We start from the raw sequence: 9,184 nt of genomic DNA on the forward strand, positions 1-9,184 counted from the left end.
CTTTATTGATTGTTTCCTTTGTTGACAAGAAGCTTTCTAGTTTAAATTCATCCCATTTATTGATTCTTGATTTTACATCTTATACTTTAGGAGTCTTGTTAAGGAAATCCATTCCTAAGCCTACCTGGTATAGATTTAGGGCCACTTTTTCTGCTATTAGACATAGGGTCTCTGTTCTAGTGCCTATGTCCTTGATCCACTTTGAGTTGAATTTTGTGCAGAGTGAGATATAGGGGTTTACATATGCAATTCCAGTTTTCCCAGCACCATTTGTTGAAGAGGCTTTCTTTTCTCCAATGAATGTTTTTGGTGCCTTTGTCAAGTACAAGTTAACTGTATTTGTTACTATGGCTCTGTAGTACAGTTTAAGGTCTAGTATTGTGGTGCCTCCTACTTCACTTTTCTTGCCAAGGATTGCTTTGTCTATTCTAGGTCTCTAATTTTTCCAAATGAATTTCACAATTGTTTTTTTCTATTTATATAAGAAATGTCACTGAGATTTTAATAGAAAGTGCACTAAATCTATGTAATGCTTTTGGTAGTGTGGCCATTTTTGACAATATTAATTCTGCATATCCAAAAGCATGGCAGATCTTTTGATCTTCTAAGGTCTTCTTCACTTTTTTTTCTTTAGCATTCTATAGTTTTTATTGTAGAGGTCTTGGCAAGGATGTGGGGGATAAGGTATTGCAAGTGGGACTGCGAATTTGTGCAACCATTATGGAAAGCAGTATAGAGATTTCTCAGAAAACTTGGAGCGGAAGCACCATTTGACCCAACTATCCCATTCCTTGGATTATACCCAAAGGACTTAAAATTAGCATACTACAGTGACACAGCCACATCAATGTTGATAGTAGTTCAATTGACAAAAGCCAAACTATGGAACCTAGATGCCCTTCAACAGATGAATGGATGAAGAAAATGTGGTAGGAATGATGGGGGTATGAGTTAGACATCATTACCCTAAGTACACATTTGAGGATATGAAAGGTGTGAAAATACTTTGTGTACAACCAGTGACTTGAAAAATTGTGTTTCATATGTGCATTATGAAATGAAATGCATTCTGCCATCATGTATAACTAATTAGAATAAATAATTTAATGAAAAAAAGAAAATGTGTATATACACAATGGAATATTACTCAGCCTTAGAGCAATGAAATGATGTCATTTGCAGGTAAATGGATGGAGCTGCAGAATATCATGCTAAGCTAAATAAGTGAATCCAAAAAACCAAAGGCTAAAGGTTTTCTCTGACATGTGAATGCTAACTCACAATAAGGAGGTGGGGGCTAGGGGAGAATAGATGTAGTTGAGGTTGCACAGAGGAAGGGAAGGGAAGGGAGTGGATATGGTGTAAGAAGGGTAATAGAATGAATTGGATATAATTACTGTATGTGCATATATGATTACATGAATGTCATGATACTACTTTGTGTACAAGCAGAAGAGTGAGAAGTTGTACTCCATTTATGTAGGATGTATCAAAAGTTATTCTACTGTCATGTGTACCAATTAGAGCAAATAAAAAAAGATGAGACATTTGAGAGTATTATGATTGTTTTATGAATTTGGTGAAAACATTTAAGATTTCAGATAAATTTACTTGTTATTGTGATAATGATAAGGAGGCCCATTTTAGTGGGCTGTGGCATAATGGTAAAAGCAATTTTCTTGCTAAATTAAGAAATCCATTATCAGACATGAACTTGGAATCGGCATGTCTGAAAACATAGCTCCTAACTACATCCAAATAAACTGCAATAGTCAACCCATCAAATTAATAGATGTGAAAAATATCAAACACTTTGATATCTAAATAAAGTAATTAAACTATTAAAAATACTTCAGCACACAACTGTGCTTTTTATTCTCGTTTTGATTTTTTCAGATTTTACAAATATTTGAGACTTATATAAAAACTTTGTGAATCCTCTTGAAAAATAGTATCAAATATTTTGGAAATGAGCCTGGCAAGTCATTATTGTGTTTTGCCTAAAACCAGTTGGAAATCTTAAATCAAAATATCCAATCAATTGAATGTTTAAAGAGGTCCTCTTTTGAATCTGTTTAGCAAATTTGGATTATTGAACACTAAGCTTACAAACAAAATCTCTACCTACAAAAATCAAGGGACCAATTCAACAAATGAATGATGTGTGCCTAGGCTCTCTAGTCTTAATTAGGAAATTCTGGAATTGTTGTTTGGAATCTTGATTGTGAAAAAACTTGTAATGGACATTTACTTTTAATTAGAAAGTTACAGATTCTGTTATTTTATGCTGTTATAGTAACATATCACAGAAACATATATTTTATAGTTCAGGAAGCTGAGAGTCCAAGATCCATGAGACAGCATTTCGTGATAACTTTCTTGCTGGGTCATCCCATGGCAGAGGGTATAGAAGGGTAAGGGGGCACTAACTTACCCTGTTATGAAATCCTATTCCCACCATAACAGCATAATCCACTTATGAGGGCAGAGCCTCATCACCTCAACAAACTTACCTCATAATATTCTTTCAATGACATTAAATTTCAATGTGAATTTTGGAAAGGACACAGAATCAAATCATAGCAGCCTTATTGACATGAAATAAAGATTATAGTTTTATACCATCTAAATTTGGCACTAATGTAAAAAGAATCATAAACAGAGATAACATGTTAGCACATTTTGCATGGTGAAAACATTAGATGAAGAGAGGCACTTTGAAGAGAAGGGAGACCTATAAAAATACTTGGCTAAAGTATACACACATTTTTAAATAAAAATTTGAATTTAAGATATTCTTTATAATAATTGTCACTGAGTTTAACAGGGATATCAGTAATTGTAGAAAGATTGTTTTCCTGATTAAAAATATAATATGCTGAAAAGAGTCAACTGAGAAAATCAGTATAGGCAAATATTAATCACAAAATTTAAACATGACCAGGATTGTGGGAAATGCACTGAAATTTTTAAATGAGATCTTCTTTAAAAATATATTCTTCAGAAAAAAATATCTCTGACATGAGATTAAAGAGCACATGAGGTTAAGAATATGATTAAAGAACATGGATATGGATGTATACAAAGACCTATCATTCTTCAAGAGTTTATAGCCAATATAAAGATTTTATATTTTTTAGAGACACTTTGATACTTATGAAATTGGAGAATTTTAATTTGCATAATATATTTTATTTAAAATGAGTTTCTGACTAGAACCATTGTATTAAATAAAGCCATTACTTGTTTTCACTGGAACTGTTGTATTTTACTAGAATCATTAGTTTTTAACTATACCATTGTATAGGCATAGTGAGAAAACAAAGCTAATCATCAGCCCATATAAAATGTTCCAAATAATGTATAATTTTATCGTTGACTACTTCTTATGCCCCTCCTTTTTTAACTCTCAAAATGTTTCACTTTAAATCTTAAATTATATGGTCACAACATAAAATTTAGACACAATAATCTAAGTTTTTCAGTGGTTGTTTAATACCAAAACACAACACCAACAAAACAAAATAATCTGTCAGACCTCTATTGAAATCACCTTATGGAAGGCCCATAAGGCTTGAAATCTTACATTTATTGATGTTGCTAGAGGTGAACATGAGTCACTGAGAAAAGGTTAAAGTATTCACAGTATCGGCCACTTAATGGGGGAGAATATTTAATAGTTATTTTACAAATCGGGTAGACTCAAATGATACCTGTTTACTAATTGCAAATAGTATGTATTTTGAATTTGTTATAGCACCTTGATATGGTTGAAAGCTTGGTCCAATAAGGAGGACATGGTTTTGAGAACAAAGTAAACGAAGGCTTATTGCTTTGCTAACAAAGGAGAAACACAGGAGACTTCTGTCCCAAAGGCTGTGATTCTGCCTATCAGCAGGAACAGGGGGCTTATAAAGAGGTGATTCAAAGGCTACATTCTACATGTTCTGTGTCTGGAGTTGTAATTCATTTGTTAATTTGGGAGAGAGTCATTTCTGAGATCTACTGGATTATTTCCTTCCTTTGGTGGGTGTGAACTCTAAGAGAGAGAAATTTGCCTGAAACGGGGAAAAAAACATAATCCTGTTCCCCCTGAAATTAGGGAGAAGTAGTGAGAGAAGAAGAGAATGAAAAAAATATGTATTTAAAAATGAGTTACAGGGACAGAGCAGCAAGAGCTCTAATCAAAACACAAGGTGGACCACTGTTACATTGACACCAGATGTGTGTAGCACTATTAGAATATAATGTGTGAAAGCATTCAATATGGACAAGAAGACTGCTATTAACAAGGAAATGCTGCACCAATGTGCATGTGCCCATACACACACACACACACACACACACACACACACATATTCTCTCTCTCTCTCTCTCTCTCTCTCTCTCTCTCTCTCTCTCTCTGTCTCTGTCTCTTCTAGTAATTAAGAATACAAAGCAATGGTAAACCATTTATTCCACAAGTATTTAATGGGTACAAACCATATGCCAGGCACATTTTTGAATATTTTGTATTTGTTCAAAAAATGACCTAATTTCCAAAATTCATACCATAGGGTAAAATACAAAATTTCAGCAGATGGAGTGCAGCTGCACTTGAAACTCCATCCAGGTTAATTTTGAGAATGACTCCTAAGTCTTAACTGGCCACATGTATGACACATTTTGTTTCTTTACTGATATTAAAAAGCCAACATGTTCAATACCTGAAGTAAATTAATAATCTCCTTTAAAGATACAGGTATTTGGCAGAAATGCAAGACAACTTTTACAAAGAAAAGAAGTGAAACTAGTATTTGCATATTGCAGCCCCTACAATGATTGAATTGAGGAGGTTTGAAGACTTTTGAAAGACACTAGGGAAAAAAAGCAGATGAGCAATACACTAGAGCCTGGGTCCCTGACCTGTTACCAAAAACCTTGGGCCTTGTCCCTGATGGCCATGCAATAATGAGGAGAAGGTTTTGAGATCAAGGTAAAAGGAGGTTTATTGCTTTGCCAGCAAAGGGGAAACACAGGGGACTCCTGTGCCAGAAGATTTGATTCTGCCCATCAGGGAAAACAGAGGGTTTTTAAGGACACTATTCAAAGGCTCCACTCCAGGTGTGCCCTGACTAGGGGTTCCCAGGTGCATGCTGATGGTGTGTTATGATTAGCTAGTTTATCTGGGAGATCATCACTTCCTAGTTCTTCTGGTGACTTCTCCTTCCTGTGGAGAACAGATTACTCAAGGTAATCTTGTTCCCTGCCCCCAGGTTAGGGAGGGAGACAGGGAGAAGGGGAAAAGAAAAACATTTCCCTTTTAAAATAAGCAGCCAGGGTTATATTCAAAAGGTAAAGTGGACCACTCTTACAACCCCAGTGCTTCCACCAATCAACTTCACCATCCAAATTGAATTGTCAAGTGTGTTTATGTCCAGCTGAATATTTCTGGAAAAAAAAAAGTTTTCTTTTTCATCAGGTCTTGACCCCCAAACTGTCAAGTTCCTTAGACAGAGTAAGCGCCTGGGTCCTTGATCCACTTAGGGTGCATATGACCACTCTTTATGCAGTCAGTACCTTTATGACTGCATTGACTGCCTAGGAGACAATAGAATGAGAATCCTAGAAATGAGTGGACCTAGAACCACTCCTCATTTGCCTTTTGGCCTTCGATGTTCCCAGAGCGAGTTTTTGAACTGGGCACGATATTGTTGGTAAAAGGCAGTTGTGGCTGTTTTTTCCCCAACCCATCTCCAACTCTCTCCTTGTTTTGCCCCACCCCCTCTCCTTGCCTAGCCCTCACCTATCCTAAACATTCCAGTGACACCGAGACCCATCGATCATCAACTTGGGTCAAACCATGCACCCCTCGCATGGAGCTAGACGGGCAGAAGACACCTCCCAGACCGGGCATTCTGGAGCACAGCGCCCCAAATCCACAGCTTCCTCTGCAGGTAAACAGACTCGCATTGGAGAGTATAGACTACTGAAAACCCTCGGCAAGGGGACCTTCGCCAAAGTCATGCTGGCCCGTCACGTCCTCACAGGTCAAGAAGTGGCAATCAAGATCATCGATAAGAGACATCTGAAGCCACAAGAGCTCGAAATGATGTACAGAGAGGTGAGAATCCTCAAGATGTTAGACCACCCACACATCGTGAAGCTCTATGAAGCTCTGGACTGCGAAAAAGCACTCTGTTTGGTCCTGGAGTACGCCAGTGGAGGGAGAGTTTTGGACTATCTGGCCAACAAAGGAAGACTGCAGGAAGAGGAGGCAAGATCTATATTCCGGCAGATCGTGTCTGCAGTCCAATATTGTCACCAAAAGCAGGTCGCCCACCGAGACCTGAAGGCGGAGAATCTGTTATTAGATGCAGAGATGAACATCAAGCTAGCCGATTTTGGACTCAGCAACCAGTTTACACTTGGGTGTAAACTCAACACGTTTTGCGGCAGTCTGCCCTACGCAGCTCCAGAGCTCTTCCAGCTCATAGAGTACGAGGGGCCCGAAGTCGATGTGTGGAGTCTTGGCGTGGTTCTATACACCCTAGTCACCGGGTCGCTTCCTTTTGTTGGGGCCAATGTGAGAGAACTTAGAGACAGAGTGCTACAAGGAAGATACCAAATCCCTCTGTACATGTCAACAGAGTGTGAAAATCTGCTGAAACGCTTCCTGGTGCTCAATCCAACTAAGAGAAGCACCCTGGCCGAAATTATGGGAGACAGGTGGATCAACAGAGGCCTTGATGTCCTCCAACCCTTTGTTGGTCCAGAGGTGGCCATCTCCCACAGAAACATCTCGTTGGCTGAGCTGCAGCCAAGCAGGGTCCTCAGAAAGAGCGCCAGCTGGCCTCCTCACCGCAAAGTGCAGCGAAGCGTTTCCACTCAGAAGCAGACATGGTCCCTGGACCATGCTGGAACTGGGCCATATCCGACCAGCACTGCCCAGAGTCACCTCAGAGAACATCAAATGGCCTCCCAGAAATCCGGTGGCAGTGCTGTGGGAGGAAAGGGAATTTCTCCAGCCAGGCCCCTACCTGGGATCACCACCAGTCCCAAGGAGCTGGAGACTCCTGAATTCAAGAAAATGCCTGCTGCCTACAAGAGCAGCACACCATCTGGAGGGAGGACACTGTGGAGTAAGAACATTTGCCGCAAAACAACGAAAGCAGACACACGTTCAGTGAGCCGGAATGGGCAGAACAACAGCACCTTCCCTGCCCAGAGCCCTCCAGTGACTTCAACCCACAGTGTCCCAAGTACCTCCACCCGGGGCTGCACCTGCTTCCCCAGAGCCAGTGCCCTTCGTCGAATGTTCCACCGCCAGCCCCGGGAATCCCAAACTGCAACACACGAAGGTCCTCTTGCCTCACCCAGCTGCGTCCATCCAGCTGAAGCATTGCCCCAGACTCAAAGAAGAGGCACCACTGGTGTTTTCCCGAAGTTTACATCGAAAGTCACAAGAAGACCTCCAACTGAGTCTGGGAAGACCCCAAGATACAAGTCATCATGTTCAAGTCATCATGTCACTGCTGAGCAGAGAAAGGAGAACCAACAAGCAAAACCTCGCTCCCTGCACTTCACCTGGAGCATGAAAATCACTAGTGCCATGGATCCCAGTGACATCATGAGGGAAATCCGAAAGGTGCTAGATGCCAACAACTGCCAATACATGCACAAGACGCCCTTTCTGCTCTTCTGCATCCATGGAGATGGGTACACCGAGAAACTGCTGCAGTGGGAGATCGAGGTATGTAAACTTCCCAGACTGGCTTTGAACGGGGTCCGCATCAAGCCCCGATCAGGGAAATCGAAGGCTTTTAAAATCATGGCTTCAAAAATTGCCAGTGAGCTCCAACTGGAAGCCAGTCATTAGGATATAAATTAACAGCAACTTGAAGTGTTTTCCTCAACACTGATGGACATATAGAATAACATCTAGGCAGTTGTTGGGAGCAGTGACTAAATTAGGGGGTTCTTTAATTGTCCCGGGAGGTGATGCCCCTCCTGGGAATTCTTGATGCAAGGCGCTGGTCAAGACTGCCCAGTTTCTTGGGTGAAGACCTGTTCCACCTGTACCACCCAGGGAGCTATTCAGTTCTTGAGCTTGTGGTTCAGGTGGCAGGGCTCAGCGGTGGAACGTTATGGGCACAAGCTGCCACTCATAATTGGACTGGTCATACATATGACCTTGGTTTTGATGGCTTTGCATAAATTTTCTCACAAAAACACCTTTTAAGTATGAAACTTATATAACAAACGTGTTGAGCTGGCTCCTGACCGTTGCACTCTACCAGAGTGTAATCGACACCCATTTCCAGCTCTTTCACCCCTTGGATTTCTGACTTTTCTCATCCCCCATGGCCTCTCATCTGGTTTCCTCAATTAACCACCCTGCAGGTGGCAGCAGATGGGACCCAAACAGGCTGTCACACTGTGGAGTGCAATGACCACAAGCCTTCTCAGTGTGATCAATGAAAGGGGTTTGGGGAGAAAGTTTGTGCAAAGCAAGCAAAACAGGGTCATAAATAGGGGCAACCTGATTATGATGACCAGCTTGCTTTGATAAACTTCTAACTCCCACACCTGGCATCCAAACCTCATGGTCAAGAAGTGAAGGACTCCATGAGTGTCACAGAACCTCTGTTTCAACAGATCGTTCCCATAGCAACTGGGAAGTCTCAAGGGGCGCTTTCCCACTGAGAGTTCCCAAGACAGCCTTTGGCTTTGTCACAGAACATTTCAAAAACACTAATCCGCTGCTTCAGAGAGGCTTTGTCATTTCCATCTTCCATCTTCCATCTTCCATCTTCCATCTTGTACATCAGACCTGAAAATCTGAGGTGAAGAACACCACACCTGGGAGTGGAAGCTGGCCTTTACTATGAATGCCCTAAAGTCATGGGAAACCGAAAAAGAAAAAAAGAGAGAAAGCCACATTTGAGGCATGCAAATTGCTAACAGCACAGTGCTCCATCAATGGCTTTCATTTCAGAGGTACTCCATCTCTCCTTACATGCTCTCCATTGAATGATCCCAAGACAGCCATTGCCTCTGTCACAGACCTGTAAAGAACCCTAATGCAGTTGCTGCTTCAGACAGTCATTGTCATTTCCATCTTCCATCTTCTACATCATGACAGTAAAATCTGAGGAAAAGAACACCATGACTGGGAGTGGAAGCTGCAGTTTCCTATGAATGC

At 40.8% G+C, this 9,184-nt stretch overlaps 1 pseudogene; it reads left to right on the top strand.

Annotated features, from left to right (window-relative positions):
- The first annotated feature begins 5,842 nt into the window (after nt 1-5,842).
- On the top strand, nt 5,843-7,858 carry LOC143401920 (MAP/microtubule affinity-regulating kinase 3 pseudogene; annotated as a pseudogene).
- The last annotated feature ends 1,326 nt before the right edge of the window (nt 7,859-9,184 follow it).

This window comes from Callospermophilus lateralis, chromosome 6, assembly GCF_048772815.1.
Source record: "Callospermophilus lateralis isolate mCalLat2 chromosome 6, mCalLat2.hap1, whole genome shotgun sequence".
In the NCBI taxonomy this organism is placed as follows: domain Eukaryota; kingdom Metazoa; phylum Chordata; class Mammalia; order Rodentia; family Sciuridae; genus Callospermophilus; species Callospermophilus lateralis.